Below are 25,555 nucleotides of genomic sequence, written 5' to 3'. Positions count from 1 at the left end.
CCCCGCGCCTGCAACAATATCGAGCCACACGGCTGGGTTGCGGGGGGTTGGGGGAGGGACAAGGCGAGACAGGCGGAGACTCGAATTTGGGAATGAGGGCGGCAGAGGGCGCGCGTCCCTGGGTCACAAGCCTGCAGCGACGTCCGGATCCAGCCAGAACCCGGACCCTGAAGCCTCTGAGCTGCTGTCTGCGGGGCACAGGTCGCGTGGGGCGGGGGGCTCCGGATCAGAGGAGGATACAGGACGAGCAGAGAGTGACAGGGCCTCTTCCAGGAGAACCCGGTGCAAACGTCGCCCTGAGGCAGGGACCTCGCGCTGAGTACCAGCAGGATGGAGGGCGCGCTCCGCAAGCCACCCCCGGGACTCGGGAAAGGGTCCCAGGGGGGCAGCGGGGAGGAGGCTGGAAGTGGGCACCCGGGCTGGAGTCTGAGGTGAACGCAGGGCTGAGTCCACTTTACCCCAAGTCTTCAGACACTAGGGGCCGAGAACACAGTCCCAGCCGAGGACGCCAGGAAGGAGGTGTGGAAGGACAGGGGTCAGCAAAGGCAGAAAATCCTCAAAGGACAGGGACCCGGTGGTCGGGATCCCACAGGTCGGAGGTCTCTCCTGACACTGTGGGCCACAGCACCCACAGGACACAGACACCAGACACATGCACGGAGGAGGGTAGGCCCTGCCCGTCTCTGGCCAGGCCAGAGGGTGTCCCCATCTTTAGGGGCCAGCCTGCAAGGCCTGTGCTCACCACGGCCTCCCCCAGGGCTTCACCCAAGCGTGCAAGGACAGAGCCCCCTCTGGGGCAACACCACCAGCTCACAGCAACCCTGTCCTCATCTCATCATCCCCAGGAGGAAACGCGCTGGATCCACCCCTCTGAGTCCCAGCCGAGATGTTCCTCAGCCAGGAGCCCTCCCTGCTCTCAGCCCCTGAATGACACCGGACTCACCACCAGGGGGCAGGCGGACACCGCCGGCTCCTGGGTGTGGGGTCCTCTCTCCTGAGCTGTACCCCAGCCTTCCCCCTGGAGTGGAAAGGCAGGACCACCCACTCCTGGAAGCAGAGCTCAGGGTTACGCGGGAGACCATGGCCCAGAACCCTGGAAAGCCTGGCTTCAGGTGTAGGGGCCATCAGTGCCGAATCCCACACTTCCCACGGCCTCTGCCCTAGCCCCGGACTCTGGCCCCTCAGACTCGGAGCCTCGGCCATCCCTGTCCCTTCTGTACCGGAGCTGCCCCAAACGTTTGGCCACTCCAGGGTTGGGGGCAGAGGAAGGTACAGTCAGAGACACCCGCGGTTCTCTGTAAGGCTGGGGTGGGACCCCGTTCTGTCCACAGGGCAACCTCCGGGGCAGGGGGTCGGGCCTTGCTGTTTCCGCGCCACAGATGAAGAATCTGAGCCCTGAGAAGCTGTGTGACTCGCTGAGGTGTTGTAGCCAGTGAGCAACGCAGCTGGGATTGGAAACCTGGTCCGGGACTGCATGGCTCTTTCCGATCCTGCCCTTCCAGGAAGGTTTACGAATTTGCAACTCACGCACCCATTCGGCGTTTCCTGAGCAACTGTGGACAACAGCCACATAAAGCACATGGACAATGCCTCATTCTATCCATGGCTGGGAAAGGTCAAGCGCAGGGCCCATGGCCTGCAGGGGGCAGAGCTGCACGGAGCCTTGGAGGGCTTGGCCTGCAGCCTGGCCTCTCCGGGACCCTCACAAGCAGGGTATGTGGAGAGGATGAGGCAGCGCTGTGAAGCAGGATGGGAGGTGTCTGTTGCTTTGCTTACACACTCGTTCACACGTATTCATTCCTCCCTCCCTCCAGAACACATCCTTGCAGCCATTCATGAGTGCCCATCAAGCCCCGGGTCCTGGGCCAGTTGCTGAGAACCTAAAGATGCTGTGGCCCAGCCTGTGTTCCTGAGGGGTTCCAACTCATGGGGAGGCAGCAATGGAAACAGATGGTTTGCCGCAGCGTGGCTGCCCTGGTGTGGGCCAGATGCTGGCGGATGAGGGGCCTCTGCGGTACACAGGAGGGAACTGCTCTTGGGGCGGTCATGTCTGTTGGCTTCAAAGGCACAAGAGGGTCTGGGGGTCCTGGGAGGCCAGGGCTCCAGGTGAGGCTCAGAGACAGGCCGGGAGCGAGCCTGGGCTTCCCCTGCAGACGTGAGCACCAAAGGCGGGTGTGACCGGAGCAGGGACACAGGCCACCGAGGTGATCAAGATTGGTGGAGACGGAGCTGGGCGTCCCCAGCTGCCCGGGAGGCTGAGACAGGACACCAGCCTGGGCAACACGTCTTTTAAACCTGTGCCATAAAGCACTTTAAAAGCTAAAATAAGCATTAGAAAAGAAGGTCGGAGCCAGGCAGAGAAGAGATCGTGCAGTTTGATGGACTCCCACTTAGACCCCCCTCCCTTGCCTGGCTGCCCTTCTCTCTCACCTTAACGAGCAGAGGCCCCAGATGCAACCTCTCCCAGGTCCGCTGGTGGCCCCCGAGCGCCCCTCAGTCCCGTGAGGTCGGGAGGGGTGTGGACAGCTGAGGCCTGCGGGGATGACACCCAAGAGAGGAGAGGACAGAGGAGACCAGGGAGAGGCGGGGCTGGGGCAGAGCCGTAGGTCACACGTGGGCAGCTCAGAGAAACCCTGGCTGGTGACAGAGGGCAGCCAGGGTGGCCCGGAGCAGCCTGGGGCCAGCAGGCTCAGTGTGAGTGGCACGGCGGGTGCTGTGGGTGCCTTTCCTCCAGCCCCACCAAGACAGGCAGTGAAGGGAAAGATGAGGCTCGTCTGAGCTACTCTGGGGTCACGCAGGACCCCGCTGCCTCTGCCTCCCCTGCCTCCGCACGTGCAGCCTCGAGCCTGAAGTTCGGCAACGCAGCCCGGGCCCGTGATGGCTGCGGCCCTCCCTGCTCCTCCAGCTGCCCTCAATTGCATTTGCAACTCGCTTGAGCGCCTTGCCAGCTGCCGGGTCTCCTGCCACTCGTGATTCAGCTGAAGGAACGGAATGGAAGAGGAACGTGCAGCTCCTCCGCGGCCAGCAGCCGGGCCTGGCGGCTGGAGGGCTGGGGGCTGCTCCTGCTGATCTCATTTGGGACGGCAGCAGCAGGACGGGACGCATCCGGCAGTAACCCAATCAGCCTAATCCAATCCTGCGCCTGCAGGCAGCCAGAGTGGCTCAGAGCAGTGCCTGTGCGGGGTCCAGGCGAGGCGCAGCCTGGGGAAAACACAGGGTCCGTCTCTCAGGTCAGCAGGTGGGGTGGGCAGGGATGGAGGCATGGACAGGGAGCTAAGATGGAAGGATGGGCAGGGCCAGTCTTCGGCACCTTCTACACCAGGTGCCATCCTGAGCACTACGGCTGCCTTGGCCCATGTCACCCGTACAGCAGTTGACAGTCACAGGAGGAAGCAATGGAAACCAGCAAGTCTCACAGGCTGGGGTGCGATGGAGCGGCTGGTTGGCTCCTTAGGGAGGGGCGCCTGTGCTGAGAACCAAGGATAAGGGGAGGTTAGCCAGGCCAAGAGGATTTGGAAATAAAAGAAGCTTCAGAGCTGAGGGAGAGTGTGTGCAAAGGTCCTGAGACAGGATGAATGATAGGTGGAGAAATGGAGAATTCAGGAGAGATGACAGGATGCGGAGGTGCTGGAGAAATAGGTAGGGGGCACTCCTTCCAGAAAGGAGAAGACTGCAGGACCAGACAAACCCAAGTGCAGGCATCGGAATCTCCTGGAGGCTTGTTAAAATGCAGATTGCTGCCTGACTCTGTGGCACACCTCCAAGACCCCAGCTACCCAGGAGGCTGAGGCAGGAGGGTCAAAAGTTCAAGACAAGCCTGGGCAATTTAGTGAGACCCTATCTCAAAATGAAATTACAAAGTAGAAGGTGTAACAGGTGGCTGGCCCACCCCAGAGTTCCTGACCGAGAAAGAACTTTGCCTGGGTTTGTCAGCAGGTCTGGAGACCATGCTCTCAGAACCATGAGGACCGCAGCTCCCAGACTCCCGGTGCCAATCCAGGGAGGCTTCCTGGAACCCTGCGGTGGGCACGGGCTGAGGGTCTCCCATCAGCCTGCAGGGCCCAGCTTCTGCCCACGGCACCTCGTTGTCCCCTTTAGTGCCCAGGGAAAGGACAGATAAGTCGGCTCTAGAACTGTGTTGGCATCTGACCACCCAGACTAAAGGCTACATTTTCCATCCACCCTCAAGGTTAGGCCCAACTGTATGATTCAATTCCACCCAGTAGGATATACAGAAAAGCGTCTTTGGGGATGAAGCATGTTCTATTCTCTAGCTGGCCGCAATGCTGATATGGTGGCTGGAGCTCTGGCAGCAATGTCGCACCATGAAGTAGAGGCCATGGTGGAGATTGACTGGACGGTCACAGAAAGAGCCTGGATCCCTGCTGATCACAGGGCCATGGAACAAACCTGGACCAAAGCATTTCACTTCTATGCTCAATAACAAACAGCTTGTTTAAAACCATTGTGTTTGCCTCACCTCTTTTTAGACCAAAGTTCACCTCATCTGTTCTTCCTCGGACTCCGGCAGGTGTGAGTCTGTATCCTGACTCTGCCCCTGGCTGTGCAATATTTGAGAAGTGGCAGAACCTCTCTGAGCCTCAGGCTCTCTGTCTGCAAAATGGAAATTCTGATGCCAGCCTGGAATTGTGTGGCTGAATGGCAGAGTGGGTAAGAGAGAAGCTGGCAGCCAGGTTGTTGCTGGCACATAAAAGGGCTCACAGATATTTATCCCTTCCCTTTCGCTTCTCAGACTAGAGCTCCTCCCTTCCATCCTCTCCCATTAGCCCTCTGGACCGCTGCCTCCCAGAACCCCGCCAGAGTGCTTACCCTCTGGCCTCCAATGGACTCGGAAGGGGCAGGAAGTTCAAGGCCAGGATGGATCTATTTTTCCAAGCCAGGGAAACCAGGAGGGCTGGAGGATAAGAAGGCGCTCCACGTGTGAGAGGCCCACGGCACCTTGGCTGCTGTCCTCTCGCGGCTGCCCCTCCCTCCCACCTTCACTCTCCTGAACCTCCAAGTTCCTGGCTGGACGAGGGAGAGACAGGGCTGACCCCAAGGCTGCTGTGCTCTTTGGCTTCTACCTTGATCAGGCCTAGAAGGAAAAGTGATGGGAAGGGAGGAGGGCAGAAGAGTTAGGCAGCAGTTGTCCCCCTTTACATGTGCCTCAGCTCAACTGAAGTGTAGTTCAAAAATATTACAGAGGTTGGGCATGGTGGCGCACGCCTGAAATCTCAGCCCTCTGAAGGCTGAGGCAGGAGGATCACTGGGAGTTCCATGCCAGCCTGCTGGATATAGAATGAATTCAAGGCCAGCCTGGACTACAGAGCAAGACCCTGTCAAAAAACCAGCAAACAAACAAAACAAAACAACAAAATAAAATTACAGAAATAAGGGATTGAAAGTTTTGAACTGCACCCCATTCGGCATGGCCTGAGGAAACCACACAGCCTCCCTGACTCACCGGGCTGTGACGCATCCCTTTTCCCGACGTCCACACTGAATGTGCCACCTGCCCACAGGTCGCTGAGTCCAACTCTGTTACCAAACCGACTGTCGCAGTGCCTAGTACTTATGCACAGGACTCAGTGCTGTATTCACCTCAGGCATCTGCTGGGGCAGGGCACCATCCCAAGGACGAGGAGGGGCTGCTGCGTGTGTCACCCTCTCCCTGCAGGCCTGCGTTCGGCCATGGCCACATCTGTGGCAGAAGGATCTGAGTGTTGCTCCCGGGGAGTGGGTTTCTCAGGCTGATGGCCTGTGCTGAGTACTGTCTGCTCCCTGCGAGGACCCCTCTGGTCCCCACACCATTTGGCAGTGTCCCCTTTGTTGCCGGCAGCCAGCTGGGGACAGATCCTCAAGGTCCTGAACTGAAACCCTGAAGGTGGTGACCTGGCCCTCATGCCCTGAGCAATGGTAAAGGGTAGGGACCCAGACCACAGTCACCTGCCCTGGCTGGAGAAGGTGAGGAGGAAAGGCTCCCTGACCAGGTTCTCAGACTGCAGAAGGGTCAGGGAGGAGGCGACAGCCCAGCACAAGTCAGCCCCAGTTGCCAGCCTGGGGCTGTGGGGGCAGAGACAATGTCTCTCCAGTCCAGCAGCTGCCTGAGTCCAGTGGCTGCATCGACTAATTTCCCCTGTCATTCTGTTAGAGGGAAACAGAATTAAAGAGTGTTTTGCCTGTATTAACCACAGGTAGAATGCTTACTGCTCTGCCCCCTAACCCCATTGTATGGTTATGCAGACGATTGACAGTCGGGCTGAGCTCCCTGAGAAACCCGACCACCACAGCTGGCCCCGGAGTAGCCCCTATCGTACCTGGTACAGATCTGGACACCTAACTTGGAGGCTCGGCTTGTAACAATACGCTCCACCGAAGTGAAAGAGTTCCGAGGAAAAGGTAATTTTAACTTGAAAATCGAGTGGTGCGTGACCCCCATGGAAGCCTATGTAACCCAGAAGCTGTGCTCAACTTCAATTCAGGGTCGGTGTTGAGAGCTTTGTTGTGCTACGGGGCCGACCTTGCTTGCAAGCAACGTAACTTGTTGTTTTACCTGAGCTCTATCTCTCTGTGTGGTCCTTCCGTTCCCGCACCACCTCCCACAACATTTTGGAGGGTTTGACAGGAAGGGCATGACCACTGCCCGGTTGGGAATCAGCCTGGACCCCCGGAGAGGTCTGCCCACTCTGCCTCTTTGCAGGGGAAGGTGCGCCCCTGGGTTTTCCTAGGCCCCTGCCTGGACTCAAACACTCAGCTTGCTGTTGCAGTTTGCCCAAACCCGGAACAGAGTCGTCAGGGTGATGGCTCCTGTCTACACTTCTGATTAGGTAACTCCCCAAGGGCCAATTCTACTTTCAATTTGATTTGATATTTGGTACCTGCATGATGCACAGAAGAAGGGCCTGATCACCCCTTGGTTGTTTTGACCATTTGCAGAAGCTGGGTTTATGTGCCTTCAGGTTTGGCTTTGTTCCTGGTTTCCTCTGTATTTTGTAAGTTACTTAGTGGTCCTCGGGAGGGAATGCCTTAACCTCTTGTATGAATGTATGAGTGAAAGAGAAACTAACTGAGTGAATGAAAAAGCTGTAAAAGCCATTGGTAGTCTCATCTGTGCACCAAAACAGAGGGAGGGAGCATTTGTGCTTAAAAAAAAAAAAAAAAAACCCTCCTGGCATTGTGGAGCTTGTGTAGGTCCATCCTGCGAGTCTGTGGTTGCTCTTAGACAAGGCAAAATGGAGACTCTTGAGACAAGAAACTCTCCATAGCCCAAGCAGGCCTGAAAGTATCTGAGAGGCCTGCAGCCAGGCAGCTGAGCAAGTGAGACCATTCTTCCAAATGGTACCCCATCCTCTGTCCTGCGATACCTCGTACAGATGGGAAAACTTGTAAATTGTGGGTTCAAAACAATCAAAACCTACTGTGCTTGAATGTATGATCAATAACTTCAATAAAAGATTCATTGGGGACTATGGGATGAAACTGAAAGATTGGAAACTGAGAAGATATTTTGAGGTAACATGGCCACAATTCTTTGTAGATTGGCCTCCTGAAGGAACCAGTAAAATACCAGTGGTTAAGGTGCTATGGAATAAGGTCGCTGCTCAGAAAAGGACAGATGTGTTCCCATATATTGATACTTGGTTAGATCTGTATGAAAATATGCCACTGTGGCTTCAGGTGTGTGCCCTAGGAGACAGAATGAGACCCACCTTCTTTGTAGTTAAGGGGAACTCAGGGCAAGGAAAACCTATCCTAGAGCAATCAGATAGGGAGGACTTCTTAGATATGCCTCTCCCTCCCCGCTACAATCATGGGGCGATAGCCACCCCTAAGCCAGAGGCCCACCACATCCTCATATCACTGCTGGTGACACTATGACCATTGCTCACCATACCAGGTCTACAGATCAAGCGGATAATAACTTTCAGATGGTGCTCCAAGAATACCTGGCCGAAGACGGAATTGTTGTAATCCATCAGCCTTTTAGCTCTTCAGACTTGCTTAATTGGAAAAGGGACACCCCAACCTTTACAGAGAACCCATCCAAAATGCTTCGATTATTTGATTCTATTGCTACACACCGACCTAATTGGGAAGACCGTAAAGAACTATGTAGAGCCTTATCGACTCCTGAGGATTCTTGGGGAAGTAAAAAAGATAAATTGCCCCCTTGATGCCAGTGGATGAGCAGAATCCGACCAAGTGACATGAAAGACAGTTCCCAGTAAGGAATAGGCCAGACTGGAATCCCAACACATCAGCGGGCCAGAAAATCTCGACCACATGCAGAACAGCCTTGCTTACAGGGATGAGGCTGGCAAGCAAAAGGCCAACCAACATGATAAAGGTAATGGAAACTCTGCGATGACCAGATGAGACCCCTGAGAGATTCTATAAGCGTCTTTGTGAGGCCTGTAGGATGTGTACTCCATTTGATCCGACAGCCCCAGGAAACCAACAGTTGGTAAACACTACCTCTGTGAGCCAATTGGCCCCAGATCTCAGAAGAAAAGGTTCAAACACAAGAAACCTGGACAGGAATGAATATTACCCAGTTACTCCAATTGACTAGAAAAGTGTTTACTAACAGGGATACTTTGAAAGAGAAAGAAAGGAAATGTGAGGAAGATGAAAGGGAAAAAAGGAAGGCCAAATACATAGCTGTGGCTATGGGACAGAAGAATGAGACAGAAAAAGGTAAACATGCCAGGAAGGAGAGAAAGGCAAAAATAGGAAGGATCTAAGTCCAGATCGGTGTGCTTACTGCAAAGAGAAAGGACACTGTGAAAACAAGTGCCCTAAGCTGAAGATAAAATGAGACCATGAGTCAGAGAAAGAGACCCTCAATCTCAAGTCACTGTCCTCAGTCCTAGAAGAGGATAGCAACCGAGAGAGCCTGGGCTCAATCTATCTAGGTCCCCAGGAGCCTGGGGCCAAAATTTAGCTTTTCTGGTGGATAGCAGAGCAGAACATTGGGTAATAACTCAACCTGTTGACCCTCTGAGCCATCAGCAAATAATAGTTTTGGGGGATCCTGGAATCTCTCAGCCAATAAAATTTTGCGTACAAGAATATATGAAATCTGAGGACATAAAATAAAACATGAATTCCTGTATATGCCAGAATGCCCAGTTCCATTACTAGTAAGAGACTTATTATTGAAATTAGGGGCAATCATTACCTTTACCCAAGAAGGTAAAACCACATTGCAACCAGACCCAGATAAGAGTTGTATAATGGTCATAACCACCAATAGGGAAGCTGGGTGGCAATGCTATGCCCAAGAGACTAAGCAACAAAATATAGAAAAATTGAAAGCTCTGTTTCCCATGGTCTGGGCTGAAAATTTGTCTCTGGGCCTCGCCAAAAATTGTCAGTGAATTAAAAGATAATTCAACACCAATTGCTCTCCATCAGTATCCAATGACCAGACAAGCCCACCTTGGGATTAAACCCCATATTCTGAGGTGGAAAAAAATTGGGACGATTAGGAATGTAAATCACCTTGGAATATACCCTTTCTGTCTGTTACCAAGCCTAACAGGGACTATAGACCCGTACAAGATTTAAGAGCTGTTAACCTTAGAACTGTAACCCTATATCCTGTTCTCCCAAACCCATATCTTCTACTGGGTTTAATACCAGCCAAAGCTTCTTGTTTTACCTGCCTGGACCTGAAAAGGTGCTTCTTTTGCCTCTGGATTTTCCAGTCAGGCAGCCAATCTTTGCCTTTGAATGGGAGGACCCAGATGATGGGGCAAAAACTCAATATACTTGGACCAGACTACCACAAGGGTTTCAAAACTCCCCTATGTTATTTGGAGAAGCCCTAGCAAAGGACTTGTTGGGTTTCCCAGCAACGATATATATAACTGTACTTCGTTACAGTTTGTAGACAACTTATTACTCTCTGGAAGCTCCCAGGAGCGATGCTGGGAAGGCACAAAAGGTCTTCCTGAACACTTGCAAGCTACTGGGTACAAAGTCTCTTGGGACAAGGCCCAAAGTTAAATACTTAGGGTTTGTACTCAAGGAATTAGAAGCCTCGGGGAAGAAAGGAAAAAGGTCACTAGCTCAATACCAACCCCCACTACCAAAAGACAACTGAGAGAATCCTAGGAGCAGCCAGATTTTGCCACGTCTGGATCCCCAGGTTTGCAGACAATGATGAAAAGACTTGAATGGACGGAAGAACAGGAGAAGGCATTAAGACAAATGAAACAGACCCTATCGTCTGCACCAGCCTTGGGAATCCCAGATGTAAAGAGGCCCTTTAACCTATATGCAAATGAGAAGCACCATGTGGCTCTCAGAGTACTCACCCAGGAGATGGGACCACGGAATCAGCCAGTAGCCTATTGATCCATAAACCTGGATCCAGTGGCAGGAGGTTGGCTGCCCTGCTTGACAGCCCTAGCGGCTGTAGGCCTCCTAATTAAGGAAGCAGATAAACTGACCTTAGAGCAAGAACTTACCGTTCAGTTTCCTCATGCTGTCTTAGAATCGCTCAACTCAAAGGGGTACAAATGGCTCTGTAATAGCACAGTCACACAGTACCAAGCCCTCCTACATGAGAATCCCCATCTACAGTTTATCCCGGAAAAAGCCTCGAACCCAGCTTCCTTTTTGCCCTCTGAGCTTGGCCCTCCTGATCATGATCGCCTGACATTTACGGAGGAGCTCTTCTCCATCAGACGTGATCTACAGATGTCCCCTCTCCGTGATGCTGATTTCATCCTGTTCACAGATGGGAGCAGCTTTGTGGATAACAGGGTTCACCATCCTGGATTCACCATCGTCACCACTGAGGAGGTGCTCCTGGCTGGGCCTCTTCCCATTGGATGGTCTGCCCCACCTCGCCCGGCTTTCCCAGAGCTGGGAAAGCACCACACCCAAGGACCCCACTAGTCCCAGGAAGAGTGCAACAGCTGTCCCCCATCCTGGCCGCCCGCACCGAGTGTCCCTGGTGTGAAACAGACCCGCCACCAGCAGGACGCCACCAGCAGGACGGACACCAAAGGTTGTTGCACAGTGGTGGTGGAGAAGCTGCGACTTCTGTGCGATGCTCCTGCCCCAGCTGTTCCCCCGAGCAGGGCCAGGAGCCGTTTATTCAGAAAGGGACTCTGAGAAGCCCAGAAGGAAAGCCACACACAGGACAAGAGCAGGGGACCGCCAGGCACAGCTGGACACAGTCCCTTGGAGATGGTGATGCCTTCGGAGCATAACTCCGAGTGGCCCCCTCCCCTGAGGGACAGGGGAGCTGGGGAACCCCATTTCTCAAGCCCAAGGCTGCTCTCAGGCAGAGGGAGATGCTGAACCCCAGTGCTGTGGCTTGGGAGTCTGCAGGGTGCACCGGAATTGTGGGTGCTGCATGGCAGGGCGCTGCCAGCACTGCCCTTTGTGTGAACTCCTCCCCGAGAGCAGGGGAACCGGTAGCGGTGGAAAGGGCAGCCCGGGCCAGAGCAGATAAGGGAACACGAGTTTTGGAGGATGAACGGAAGTCTCCCAGGCAAGAGGAGGCAGGTCTTGCAAGTGGCGGGAGCATAAGAAATGGCGGGGGACAGGGGCACTGACTCACGGCTGCGGGGCTGTGGGGTGTCGCTCGGTGCTAGAGCACTTCCTGGCTTTCCATTCTCAGGACTGATAAAAGAAGGGGCTGCAGGAAGCCGGGGGTCTGTCGTCAGAGATCAGGAAACAGAGCAACCACGTGGTTGGGGGAAGCTGGTGTCTCGAGCCACAGGAGTGGAGGTGGCTTCCTGGAAGGGAGGCACCTTGGGCCAGGAGCAGGCACAGGGACAGACAAGGCCGCTGGGCACCGAGGGCCAGGCGCTGTCAGGACGCCAGGAGGGAGGAGGCCCCCACGGTCTACACAAATATTGTTGTTTTGACTGCTCGTGGGCTTGTTTTATTTTTTTCCCCTGGAATCACTAGTGTGAGGTGCAAGATCATTTTAGAACATGACACTTTTGGGTGAGTAAAAACCTCTGGCCTCGCCTTTTCCCCTTCTGGGGAGACCTGGGCTCCTGTGCGTGCAGAGTCACCAGAAGTGACCCCAACCACAAGGCTTGGGCTACCAGGGCCGTGGAGACGCCTGACCTATCACCGTGGCCTGACACTCTGGTTTTTATATACCAGCACCTATAACGGTGCCTGGATCCTAAAGCGCCCCTTAAACGCAGTCATATATACTCCAAACATTAATAATAAAAAAGAGACTAAGTTTTAATTTATAAAAGCTACTTACTATGATTTAAAGGCCAAACAGCTCAGCAGCTCAGAGTATGTTGCTGGAGGCTCAGCGTGCCTCAGTTTCCCACCTCTAACACAAGGGCAGCAGTAGTTCCTTCGCGGGGCATACGAAGGTCTCAGAACTCAATCTGACCACAGTGACTGCTGTGGACACCGTCACCATCAACATCATAGTCATTGTCACCTCGCACCCAGGAAGGAACCGGAATGGACCGCCTTCCCATCCCACCCCAGACCAACTACCCCTGGCGCCGCTGTGGGAGGTGAGGCCTGCACAGGCCCCTCTGGACCTGCCTCTGCTTCTCACAGCTGGGGAACCCGGCCAGCTTCTGCTTCTGGGATTGGGATTCTGATGCTGTCCTCAGGCTGGCTGTGTGGACTTGGGGTGGCAGGACAGGCAAGCAAAGCAGCCGACACTGTTCGTGGCTGCAGCAATCGGACACTGACTTCTGCTTCTCCCCTCCCAGGGCAGGGCTAGTGGTTTCCTCCAGGATCTTCCCTTCCTAAGTGATGGTAATGCTCCCCACTATGGGTGGGCTTACGGCATCCGGAATGGAGAGCCCTTTCCCAGGCTCCCTTGGGGCCCTGCCTCTTTGAAATGACAATGTATTCATGGGTGGTATGTGAGGGGCGACGTTGGTTTGGCTGCTGAAACAGAGCCCCGAAATAGTACAGGCCTAATGAATGGAGACATGTTTATTTCTCCTGTGATATCAAGGGTCTCTTTTGTGTCCCTCGTGTCCTGTTGCTCCACCATTCTCAATTTAAGGCCTTTGTCTCATCCTATAAGATGGCGGCTCCAGCTTCTGCTACCTCCCCTCATTCCTGCCACAAGAGTGGGAGATCATCCTCAGCCACAAAAGGGAGACCAGCCTTCTTCCCTTTAAGGCTGCAACCAGTAGATGTAAATATTATTTCTATTCCCATCCTATTGGCCAGAACTTAGTCACATGACCACATGTAGCTGCACAGAGGCTAGAAAATGTAGACTTCAGATGTGCAGTTAAAAACATGAACAGTTAGCCGAGCGTGGTGGCCTGTAATCCCAGCACTCAGAGGCTGAGGCAGGAGGATCACTGTGAGTTTAAGACCAGCCTGGGCTACATAGTGAGTTCTAAGTCAGTCTCAAACTATATAGTGAAACCCTGTCTCAAAACAAACAAACAAACAAACAAAAAAGTATATATACATATATGAACAGTTAGCTAGGTATGGTTAAAGGCACCTGTAATCCCAGATCCCAGGTATTAGGCTGAGGCAGAAGAATTGTGAGTTTGAGCCCTGTCTGGACAATTTATGATTTAGTGAGACCCTGTCTTGGAAAAAAAAAAGGTGGGGGGAGGGAAGAAAATTGGAAAAAAAAAGAAGATAAGAGGGGAGAGAGTAAAATGAATTCTGGGGGTGTAGCTCAGTGGGAAGGCCCTGGACTCAATCCCAAGTACCAAAAAATAAAACACAAACCAAAAAACCCAGACCAGTTAGCTTAGCATAGTAGTGTGCATTTGCAACCCCAGTGACGTGTCAGGCTGAGGCAGGATGATTACAAGTTCAAGTCCCTTCTGGGCGACTTAGCAAGAACCTACTTCATATTAAAAAAACAAAAAAAGGGCTGAGGACGCGGCCCAGTGCGAAAGCTCTGGGTTCTATCCCTGAATACATGCTCAGTGAGAGAAGCCGGACACAGCACAAGATTCTGTCCCTGTGAAAGCCCAGAACAGCGAAATCCTGGGGACAGAAAGCAGCCCCGTGGCTGCGCAGGACGGCTGTGAGGGGAGGTGGTGGGAGGAGACGGCTAAAGGCAACGCATTTCTTACTGAGCTGGGAACATGTTCTCCAACTAGCAGTGTGGATGGCTTCCCACATCTGTGAGTACGTGTGGTGTGGGAACTATATCTCCATAACCCTGGAAAGGGGCCCAGCTGAAGATAAACTTCAAGAGGACGGGACCCTGTGGGTCCTCGCAGTCCTGGTTCGCGGCTGGTGCCTGGGGTCCATTTTGAAGCAGGTGAGTCAGCAAACGCCTGGACTCTCCTTTCCCGCCCCTCACAGCCAGTTCCCTCCCAGTTCCTGGCTCAGCCCCAGTTCCCTCCCAGTTCCTGGCATCTGGCCTCAGACTTCCGGCTGCTTCTCCCCATCCCACTGCCCTACCCCAGTCCCTACAACCACCTCACCACCTCAGGGCCCCATCCCTGTCCTCCTTGATCCCCTCACAGAGGCCTCGGCAGCCATCCCAAGTCACAGTGGGTCTGTGGCGGCATGTGGACACACCTCTGTGACTTCCCTTCGCTCTTAGGACAACACATCTGGCCTCAGACTTCCGGCTGCTTCTCCCCATCCCACTGCCCTACCCCAGTCCCTACAACCACCTCACCACCTCAGGGCCCCATCCCTGTCCTCCTTGATCCCCTCACAGAGGCCTCGGCAGCCATCCCAAGTCACAGTGGGTCTGTGGCGGCATGTGGACACACCTCTGTGACTTCCCTTCGCTCTTAGGACAACACGAAAGCCTAAAGCACCACTTCAAGTCCCCTTGAAGTCTGGGCCTCTCTGTCACTGTCACGCACTGCTTCCTCCCTGGGCAGCATCCCCTCTTGGGGCCTCACACAAGCCCTGTTCTCTGACACCTCAAGGCCTTTGAATGGCTACTCCCTCTGCCAGGGACCTCCTCAGGGGCCTCACCAGAGGGTCAGGAGGCCCTAGGGTGCCTCTATGTTGCTCCCAAACTTCGGTCAAGGCACTCGTCATACAAGCCTGTGACCCTCTCTGCTCAGTTCGACTCAGTGCCTCTTTCTGGAGTGTTGCACCTGGCCTGCGGGTTCACCCACTGACTCCTTCATCTCCACCTAGGATGAACATCTTTGTCACGGCCCAGGGGACCAGGACTGTGACGGGCAGGACCTGCTGCGGCATGCGGGTCAGAGTATAAGCCTGTCAATTCCAGTTCTGTGTGTAGAAGGAGAGGCTCTGCCCGCCTTCCTGTGTTGGCAACAAATATTCCTTCTTAGTGCAATGTTCAAATCCAGGCAGAGTGGCCCGTGCCTGTAATCCCAGCGCTCTGGGAGGCCAAGGCAGGAAGATTGCAAATTCAAGCCCAGCACGGGCAACTTAGTGACTCAGCAAGACACTGTCTCAAAGTCAAAAATTAAAAAAGGTCTGAGGATGTAGCTGTTCAGTGTGAAAGTCTTGGGTTCAATCCTCAATACTGCAGAAAACAATTTTTAAAATGCAATCTTTATGTCAAGTGCTATTTCGGATGGGGTGAAAGAGAATAGGTCTGCTGTCTCTTCCTCCACCATCTCTCTCAGTCTCTCCTCTCCTCTCGCCTTGAGAAGTATTGTCCAGGTTGAGAAGAGATAGGGGAGCAGCAGGATCCAGTTCATACAGTTATGAAATGAACTACTCCAAAACCCAGGGGCTGAAAATGGCCTCTGATGACAGCTGTTAACCTCCTCACAAGGCCCGGGCCTCCTCTCAACATGGTGGCTACTGTCTAAGGCTGTGTGCAGAAAGGGGAAGCTGTACTGCTGCTTCCAACATGGGCTGCACAGACACCCAGCCACACCACACCTTACTCAGTCCATCTGTCATCACAAAACCCCAGCTGGTTCTAGTGGGGCGAGGAAACAGACATTTCTCGAAAGGAATATTCTGGAAGAAAACAGGGCTATGGCCATTTTGGGAAAATACAGCCTACCTGTGGAGTGGAGAGGAGGTTTTTTTTAATCTTTTAGGTTTTAATACGTCTTTCTATGCATTCAACCTCTCTGGGACCCCCTAAGGGCTCCCTAAGAGTTTGGGGTTTAGAACACAAAGGCAGGACATTTCCACCATCTGTTTGGTTTCTGCTGTCCCTTGAGAAGGTCAACCTCTCACAAGTGTCTCTCACCCAAATGATCAGAAATGCCTGGCCCAGGAGTGGGGAAGCCAGAGTGGAAGAGGAAGAAGAAATCCACCACAGGATGAGTAAGAGTCAAAAAGATGGGAGCTAGGCATGGTGGCACACACTTGTAATCCAAGCTACCCAGGAGGCTGAGGCAGGAAGATCTTGAGTTTGAGACCAGCCTAGGCTATTCAGCAAGACTCTATCTTGCAATAAAATGTCCAAGTATATCTCAGTGGCAGAACAGTGTCCTAGCATGCTCAAAAGCCTGAGTTCAATCCCCAAAATTCCAAAATTAAATGACTAAAAATGAAAGCATGGGGAATATGTGCCCGCATGTCAAGACGGAGCAGCTCCTTCGAGGCCTCTGCAGGAAGGCAGTGCAAAGTGGGGCTGACAGAGGGGACAGGGGGGCAGGAGGGCCAGCTGGGCTTGGAGAGGAGTCCGGTCTCAGTCTTTGAAGGGTTGGCAGCCAGAGAATGAGATGAGATGAGATTACATTTAGTATGGTGAAACGGGCTTGAGGAATATTTGGGAGACAGCACTGGGAGTCTCGGTGACAAACTGGGTACAGAGGACAAAAGGGGCAGCTGCTCACGGCTCTCAGGTACCTCCTCCTTCTGTTCTGGCTAAGCGGGGCCCTCCCAGCCACTGCCAGGAACCGTCACACCCCCCACACATGCCTGGTGAAGCCAGCAGCCCAGGGACGCAGCAGGGCTCCTGAGACAGGACGGGCTGGAGTAGCAGGAAGAGAAGCCACAGGAAGCCATCCCAGCCTTCGCTCCTCCCTGCTCATGACATCGGCGGGCAGCAGGTGGCCTGCTCCACCTCCAACAGGAATCGCTGCTCAAGGGAACTCAGGCAGGTTGGAGAGGTGCAGAGATGGCTCTGCTCTGGGCCAAACTGGAGGCTTCCTGTGCCTTTGTTCTGGGCACCATTTCCCCAGGGCCACATGATGAAGACATCCTATCTGCCTAGAGCAGCCACTTGACTCAAAAGAATTCCAGGGAGGTAAAGTCAATAAAACATTTTGAAATGAGTTGAAGCGAATTTTCAGTAAACCAAGATTTGAGGCCCCACTGGGATTTGGGGTTGACTAGGTTAAGCCAAGGCCTGCGGGAAGTAACACGGTCTGGCCTCCACGAGAGTTAAACTTGATTCTGAACTTGACTGCATCTAAAGAGCCCTGGATGAGTGACTGGACTGTGATCCTTACCCCTGGGTTAACCCATTGGGGAGTTCACTAGTGAGCGAGTGATTAGGAGGAGGGGCCCACCTGGAGGAAGTGGGTCGTGGGGCTGTGACCTTGGGGACTACACGGTCCCTTCCCCTCTTCTCTAATCCTTTCCCTGCTCTGTGCTTCCTGGCTGCCATGAGGTGAGCCACTTTCCTCCTCCACGCTCTTCCACCATGAGGTTTCTGCCTTGGAGCCAGTTGACCATGGACTGAACCCTGTGAAACCACGAACCGCAGTGAATCTCTCCTCCTTTAAGTTACAAGTGTCGGGTATTTTGTCCCAGCAATGGGTAAGCTGACCAATACAGGCCCCTTTGGGTGCCACTTCGGTGGAAAGGCTGGAAAAAGCTCCCTGAGTTCTTCACCTCCTACCCTAGACCATAGGATGCCTCTGCACACAGGAGCTGCTGCCTGTGGAAGGAGATGCCAACCATGCAAGAGTCACCTAGGTGAGCTGTCCTTGGGGCACTGGCCCCAGGAGATGGCTACTGGCTGACGGCGATCTCTCTGGAAACTGGCCTGTGTCCCCCAGCAAGTCCTTCCTGGTATCTCTCTTTGGTTGTAGCACAGGCCATTCTGCTCTGCTCCCACTAGCCATCCCCGCTGTACTTTGGTCAATGGGACAGGGGATGAGGGAGACAGCCAGACCTTGACCAGACCCATCTGTTTTGGCTCTGGTTTTGCCAGCTCTGCCCAAGTCTGCTACCTTTGCCCCTTGGTCAAGGAGCACTAGGGAGGCTCGGGGTTATTATAGAGAAACAGGGACGGGGGTCTGGGGTGGAGGGAGCAGGGGGCAAGGGCGGCAGCCCATTGTGGTCTGGCTGAGGAAATGTGGCTGGAAGGAGAGGGGTGGGGGAAACGAGAAACTTCAGGGACCGTCATGGCTCCCGGTGTGAAGACAGAGCTGGCAAGCAGACCGGGCCCTGGGCTCGGCCCCAGGCAGCAAGTCAACTGCCTCTGCAGAGGTGCTAGTGTCCGTTGGCTACAGTGGGCTTGGGACAGCAGAGGAGAGCCAAACAGACTCCTCCAGGAGCCCGCATCTGAGGGGGTCAGGGAGCTGAACCTGGGGAGCCTCCAGCGGAGGGCGGGGATCCCCTCCACCCTGCAAGGCTATTGCCTCACGCTCCCCAGGTACATCTGAGGTTTCTCTGGGCTCCTGGAAACAGAGCTGGGGAATCCCAGAAGCACTTTGAATCACCTCCTTTAGTGTCCTGTGCCTGGTGCCTCAGCCCTAGGAAAATCTTAGCTGGGGAGTAGCCACAATGAAAACTGAAAGGGAGAGCGACAGGGCGTGGCGTCTGCTGACACAGCCCGGCTGCCGGCTCAGTCCGGGAGGGAGCAGCTCGTCCATCACCAGAGGTAAGGGGAGGGGAGGGGCAGGGGTGCCGCACACAGCAGTGAGAGTTCAGAAGGACAGGGCAGGGCTGGTTGCATCCAGGCCTCCAGGCACCACCGAATCTGATTTGGCTGGAGCAGGTCCCCACCTGGACACCTCCCTTCCCTCAGCCTGGCTGTCATGAGCCCTCGGTCAGAGCCCACCAGGCCCTGGCTGCTGCCACTGACTCCTTGGGACACTTTTCTGTCTTTTGCTCTCAGCTGGACCATGGAGTCCGTGGGAGAGTGGAGCCGGCCCTCACCAAATCAAAGGGAGGCAGGAAGCGGGGAGCAGGGAAGGAGGAAGGAGTAGGGCTAGAACCAAACCTTCCCATTTTCTGCACAGAAGGCAGAGGGTGGGACTTTGAAGGGCTGGGGACATTCTACCGCTTCCTTTCCCTGGGAGTGTGAGAGGGGGTGTCTCTGCACACTCGGGAGCCCCCCAAGCCCCCTGGAAACCGGGCCCCACGGCCATCCAGGTACAGAGCCCAGCTCCCGGCGGGGTGCACGTTGCCTTCCCCGCTGACCTCTATGCTGGTCCCTGGCCCTGGGGCTCCGGGCCAGGCTGAAGCTCAGAGAGCCACGCTGTGCTGTACCTCTGCGGCAGGCGGGACGGGCAGGGTGGCTGTGCTGACCAACTCCACCCTGGGCACGGATTATGGCCAAGGAGCCTGGCCAGCGCTGGCAGCTTCTGCAGCCCAGAGAAAGCCACACTCTGCAAACACTGAGCCACTTGGCTGCCCATCCCGGGTTTGGGTGAGCATCCAGGGCACTGAGCTCCGCCCGCCGTGGGAACGGGGTGTGTGGGCCCTTCTCCTACCACAACAGCTCCGGGTTCCCTCCATCCTGGGGTCCCCGTGGGGGTGCCCCCGGGAGGTCTTGCTCGGCCTTTCCTTCTGCCCCCACCTACGGCGACACTGTTGGGACGTGAGACTCATTATCCAGGTCACTCTCCTTGGTGCTTTGCTGATATTTTGTCACTTAACCTCTCTGTAACCCAGGGTCATGCTGCAACTACTGTTCCCGCTCTACAGGATGAACACGCTGGGGCCCCAAGAAGGGTGGCTCGCCCAGGGGCCACAGTCAGCACTGCAGGAGCCAGGACAGCCCCTCTCCACCTCCTCAGTGTCACTGCACTACCCAAGACCTAGCTGCTGCCACACCTACAGCTTCCCAGTTCCTCCCAAGAAGGGATCCCGAACACTGGGCACAGGACACAGACCCTCTGGATAAGCGACATGGCGGTGGCAGGGGCTGGGTGACAGGACCTTTGGCTCGGCCTGAACAGAAGTGTGGCCTGACCTGGCTCACCTGGCAGGTAGGGAGAGGGCGGGGACCAGCACCAGGCGACAAGGAAGCACTTGCTTGGTGTGAGCCCTGGGCCAGGCACTTGCAAGATGGACATTCAGCCCAGGGCAGAGCCAGCCAGCTGTGTGAACAGCTGTTTTAGGGCTGGTGCCCTGTGGGGACAGCCTCTACTTCATGTGACCAAGGCTTTGTCCTTCCCACCCACCGCTACCCTAAAGACCAAAAGGGAGACATAAATAACCCCTAGAGCATCCAAGAGGGCAGAAAGGGCTAACTTGCAAGGGAAGACAGAGTTCAGGGGCCGCCTGTCCCATAGAAAAAGATATTTCTGTTTTGCTTTGTTTTGGTACCGGGGATCGAAATCGGACCCTCGCGCTTGAGAGACAGGCACCAGAACCACTGAGCTAAATCCCCAGCCCTTGCCTGTCCTGTAAGATGCGTTGATGTCCTTCACGTTCCTAGAACAGCCTGTAGGGCCACGCTTCACTCCAGGCCCCGGGCACCCAGACAGAAAATGAGGGGTCACAGCCCTGGGTGTAATATGAGAGGTAGAGAGGAGCCAAAGGAGTCAGCGCTGGAGTCAGAGGCTGCCAGCCGCCAGGAGAGAAGCATTAACCTGGGAGGGTTCAGAGGGGTGAATCTCCAACCAGGCTTGGGAGGCAAATAGGAACGATGGCCTCTTTCCCCGGGGAACCACGGGAACAGAGTGAAACTCAGATGAGATAGTGAAGGGACCAGTATATTATACCCTGAGGGAGGGAAAAAAGGAATTCTATTGTCACAGTGAGAAAAGTGAGGTCCAGAGAGGAGATGTGACTCGTCCAACAGCAATCAATGAGGGTGAAAGTGAACACAGGACTCAAACTGGCCCTGATTCCAGCTCGAGGTTCTGGCTCCACTACACTGAATTCCTGGTGCGTTTGGTCAGCTTTCTGTTACTGTAACAAAATACCAGAGATTAACAATTGAAAGTGAAGAAAGGTTTATTTGACTCACGGTTTTGGAGGTTTCCGTCCACAGCCACCCGGCCCTGCTTCTTTTGGGCCTGTGGCAAGGCAGGACATTATGGCTGGAGCGTAATCATGGCGGAGAAGCCGTTCATCTCACAGTGGCTGGGAAACAGAGAAAGAAAGCAAGGCGCTGGGGTCCTGGTATCCCCTTCAAGGGCCCAACCTTCAGCCCACTAGGCCTCTCCTCTTAAAGCTTCACCACTTTCCGATAGCACCACGGGCTAGGGACCAAGTCTGGAACACATGGGCCTTTGAGGTACCTTCAAGACCCAAGCATAGCACCAGAGAGTGCATTTCATAGTTAGGACTGCCTTTCTCTTTATGATGCTAATACAGGTTGGGGGTCCTTTACACTGTAGTATAAACTAGTGATCTACATGCCTGGCATAGACAGCAATAAAAAGGATTTAAGGGGAATATAAAAGTGAAGAGGCCAGGATGAGAAGGGACAATTGGGGAACATATACATTTTGGGCCCAGAAGGGGCCTCAAAGAACCTAGGCAAGGGCGTGGGGGTGAGAAAGAGTGTCTAAAGTCAGAAAGAGTGCCAAATACAAACCTAGCAGAGTATCTGAAGGCTGGGTCCAGACCCTCCTCCCCAGGGTGAGGGGTAGGGCCTGGAGTTAAGACTGCAGAGACCTACAGACCCCGCTGGTCCCCCAGGACCACCAGAGCTGCCCTGGGAGCACGGGGCCTAGCTCATTTCCCCTTCCTTGTGCAGAAGAGGAGAGGAAAAGAAACAAGAACCAGAGACAGTCACTGCGCTCCCAGGGCCACCCTGTCCCTCCTGGAAAGGCCGGCAGAAGCCTGGCTGCTGCCAGGGGATTTGTTTAGTAGAAACCGAGGTTGGCAGGAAGCATCTCGTCCCTCACCTGGAAGCTTAAGTCTAGAACCTCATTCGCAGTCTAAGGAACTCTGAACACTGTACAGTTTTGTATTTTATTTCCCTTCCATGATCTCTGCTGACTTCACCCACTCCGCCCTCCCTCCACCTGCCATGGAAACGAATTTAGAGGAAACAAACAAAGCACATGGAAGGACATTTCCAGCACACGTCATTCCACTCCCTATGTGAGCCGGCGGCGGTGGTGGCCGACACATCTGCGTGCTTCCGTCCTAGGTTGCGTCCAGGGCCTCCATGGACCCAGGATGCCTGGTGCACGCACAGAGCCCTCCTGAGGTTCCCTGCTCCTCTGGCAGGGACCCTTCCTTCCTAACCCCTCTGGCAGCTGCAGAAAGTGAGGTCTGTGCGTCTGCCTGGTGGATCCAGGTGCCAGGTCATTTGCATGTATTGATCCTTCAGGCTGATTTACAGGACTTGCCCTAGACGCTAACCAAACCCCAATTCCATAAGGACTGCTGGTCTACCTCCACCACTCTCACTGAACCCTTCCAGCCCTGGCCCCGGCTGGGAACTTGGGTGTTCTCTATGCGCCCTGGCCTTCCAGCCCGGTCCGTCTCCCAGGACCTCAGCCAGCTTCCTCCTCTCGTGTGCTGGAGCTGGAGCTGAGGTCCTGAGGGTGAGCGGTCTGTAGGACCTGGTCTATGTGGGCAGCTCAGTCTCCTGCCACCAAGCCTGCCTGGTGACACTTGTGCCCGCAGACACCATGGTCCAGCAACTTCCCCTGTGGAGACTGAGGAGGACGATAGGAAGTTGCTGCCCATTGCTCAGTGTTTCACACAGCATGCGGTCTTCACTCAGACTGATCTCCACAGACCCAGCCAGGACACTCCCAGGTCCCACTTTACAGATAAGGAAACTGAGGCTCTGGCATGTAGGCTGATTTGCCTAAGGACACCTGGCAGAACAGGCCAAAGCCATGGACTTCTAGGTCCTCTCTACCACCCCCCAATATGCCCAGTGAAAAACAGGTTTGCATATCAGTAGTGGTAGGAACCATGGCCCAGCCCAAGACAGCCTGTGTCCCTGCACTGTTCTGACATCATCTCCACTAAGAGCAAAACATCTGGTCCTTGAATTACCCTAAGCAGCCCTGTCACAGCCGAGAGCACATGTTCCATGAGGCCATTTAGACCTGGAAAGGGCCCTTTCACCACCAGGAATAGCCCAGTGCCTCCTTCATGGGTTTGGGAACACCCAGCAAAGTCACAGGGATCTGTGCCCCTTGCAGGTGTGTACTGGGGATTTCTCCAGCATCTAGAACATATTCAGAACTGAGCATCAAATAAAGGTCAGACTCAGGTGCAAGTGCAAGGGCTGTGCGTGGGTTTCTCCATGATGCGCATGCTCCTGTCCCCTCCCTGCCTCCGGTCCCGGTGCCCGGGATGAGATGAGCAGGGGATGTTTTCCGGGGCAGAGAGTGAGGCCCGAGAAAGCAGGTGGGTTTTAGGCAGGACGGGCAGACGGCATGAGACGTGAGTAGATCCTAGTTCTCTGCCAGCCCATCAAAGACTGCCCAGGGGAGGAGCCCTGGGCTGGGCACGGCCAGGGGCAGAGATCCCTCTATGCCCTACCATGGCTCGGCCACCAGAGGAGCAGTAGGAGGTCCGCAAGGCTCATTCTTGGGTCTCTCATGCTCTTCCCTTCAACAGGTGTTACTGAGCATCCCCAAGGACCTCGGGAGGTGACCGGAAAGGATCAGGCCCAGGCCCTGCACCTGGTGCTTCCGGCCCCTCAGTCTCCCTCTGCCTGTATCTCAGTGTCTGCACCAGGCCAGGTCAACTTGCCTGGGTGGAGTAGACCCATGGGGCACACGCCCTGGGCTCTCAGAGGGCTGGGAAGAATCTGCAAGACACTGCAGCTATGGATGGAGGATGAGAAACGAGGGAGAGAGGGGCTGTGGCCTCAGGCATACAAAAGGGAAACTGAGTCAGCACGGCCAGGCATGGGGCCTTTGCACGCAGCAGTGTGTAGGAAGCAGATGACTGAGGATTCATGCAATCCTAAGCTGGGAAGGTGGGCGTCAGGCCAGCAGGGAAAATTTCTGCTTCCTTGAAGACTAGGGAGTGTGGACAAGGGATTTGGACTGGAAGGACGAGGCTGGCAAGGAGAAGCCAGGGTTCTGAGAACCCATGGGTACGGGGCAAGGCCACACCTCCCTGTGGTCAGTTATCCCTGGCCAGGAGCAAACTGCGTTTGAACACTAGGAAGCGGCAGTGACATCTGCATGGCTTTTCCCGTAATGTCCCCAGGGCTCCTCCTCCTCCACTGAGTCCCCTGCCCAGGATCTTAGAGTCCCACTTTTTAGAAATGTAGTATCAGCCCACACATAAAGGTGCAGGCCTGTAATCCCAGCTACTTGGGAGGCTGAGGCAGGAGGATTGAAAATTCAAGCCCAGCCTGGACGACAACATAAGAATCTGTCTCCAAATCAAAAATGCCAGATGTGTAGCTCAGTGGTTGAATGCTCCTAAGTTCAATCCCCAGTGCTGCAAAAATGAATAAATGAATAAATCAGTCAATAAATAGTATATTATCATCCAGGCGTGGAGGCACATGGCCGTAATTCCAGCATTCAGGAGGCTGAGGCAGGGGGATCATCATGAGTTTGAGGTCAGCCTGGGCCACTTAGTGAGTTTGAGGTCAGGCAGGAATGCATAGTGACAACCTGTCTCAAAAAAACAAAAACAGTATTATCAATGAAAGGGAGCAGTCCTCAGGAGACAGCTCACGGGGGTCACTGGGCACCCAGGGCAGCATTCTGATGGGAACAGGGGGCTCCGGGAGGGGTTGGGGCCTCTAAGTCTCCCCCATCGCCTGGCTGACCTCCTTCCCATAGGCGCAAAGCACCATCCAAGCGAGCTGGTTTCCCACTCATAACTCCTAACCCAAGCCTCTCCTTCCTTCCAGCAGAGGCAGGGAGGAGGGCAGCGTGCAAAACGGTGGCCTGGTAGCAGCGCGTTGGGCTCGCATGCCTCACTCCCGGCAGCTTGGGAAGCTGAGGCAGGAAGATCACTCGAAGTCACAAGTTTGAAATCAACCCAGGCAACATAGTGAGGCTTGTGTTAAAAACAAAAACAGACAGCTTGGGCTGGGGATTTAGCTCAGTGGTTCTACCATGTGCCTCACAAGCACAAGGTCCCAAGTTCAATATCCAGTACAAAAAAAAGTCATTTTAAAAAAACAAATAACACAGAAAACATCCAGGCATGGTGCTGCACACCTCTAGTCCTAGCACTTGGGAGGCTGAGGCAAGAGAATCACCATGAGTTCGATACCAGCTTAGGCTACATAATGAGTTCAAGGCCAGCCTGAACTACGCAGCCTGAACAGTATCTCATAACACAAAACAAAACAAAAATAAACAAAAAAACAAAAACAAATAACATAGAAAATATTTGTGACTAAAATCATAAAGGTACAGCTACTTTCAGCCAGGCCTGGTGGGGCACACCTGTAATCCCAGCATTTGGGAGGCTGAGGCAGGAGGATCACTGTGAGTCAAGACCAGACAGGGCTACATAGTCAGTTCCAGGTCAGTCTCAACTACATAGTGAGACCCTGTCTCAAAAAACCAAAAAAAAAGAAGAAGAAGAA

General features: G+C 54.3%; 1 long non-coding RNA gene across 1 annotated transcript; it reads left to right on the top strand.

Annotated features, from left to right (window-relative positions):
* The first annotated feature begins 18,153 nt into the window (after positions 1–18,153).
* On the top strand, positions 18,154–22,076 carry LOC104872616. The gene is made up of 2 exons (XR_783230.1): positions 18,154–18,724; positions 18,962–22,076. It is a non-coding gene; the product is annotated as an uncharacterized LOC104872616 (long non-coding RNA).
* Positions 22,077–25,555: the final 3,479 nt, after the last annotated feature.

Source organism: Fukomys damarensis, unplaced genomic scaffold (genome assembly GCF_012274545.1).
Source record: "Fukomys damarensis isolate Sample0158 unplaced genomic scaffold, DMR_v1.0_HiC HiC_scaffold_20, whole genome shotgun sequence".
Taxonomy (NCBI): Eukaryota; Metazoa; Chordata; class Mammalia; order Rodentia; family Bathyergidae; genus Fukomys; species Fukomys damarensis.
This window is presented reverse-complemented; position numbering and strand designations above follow the sequence as displayed.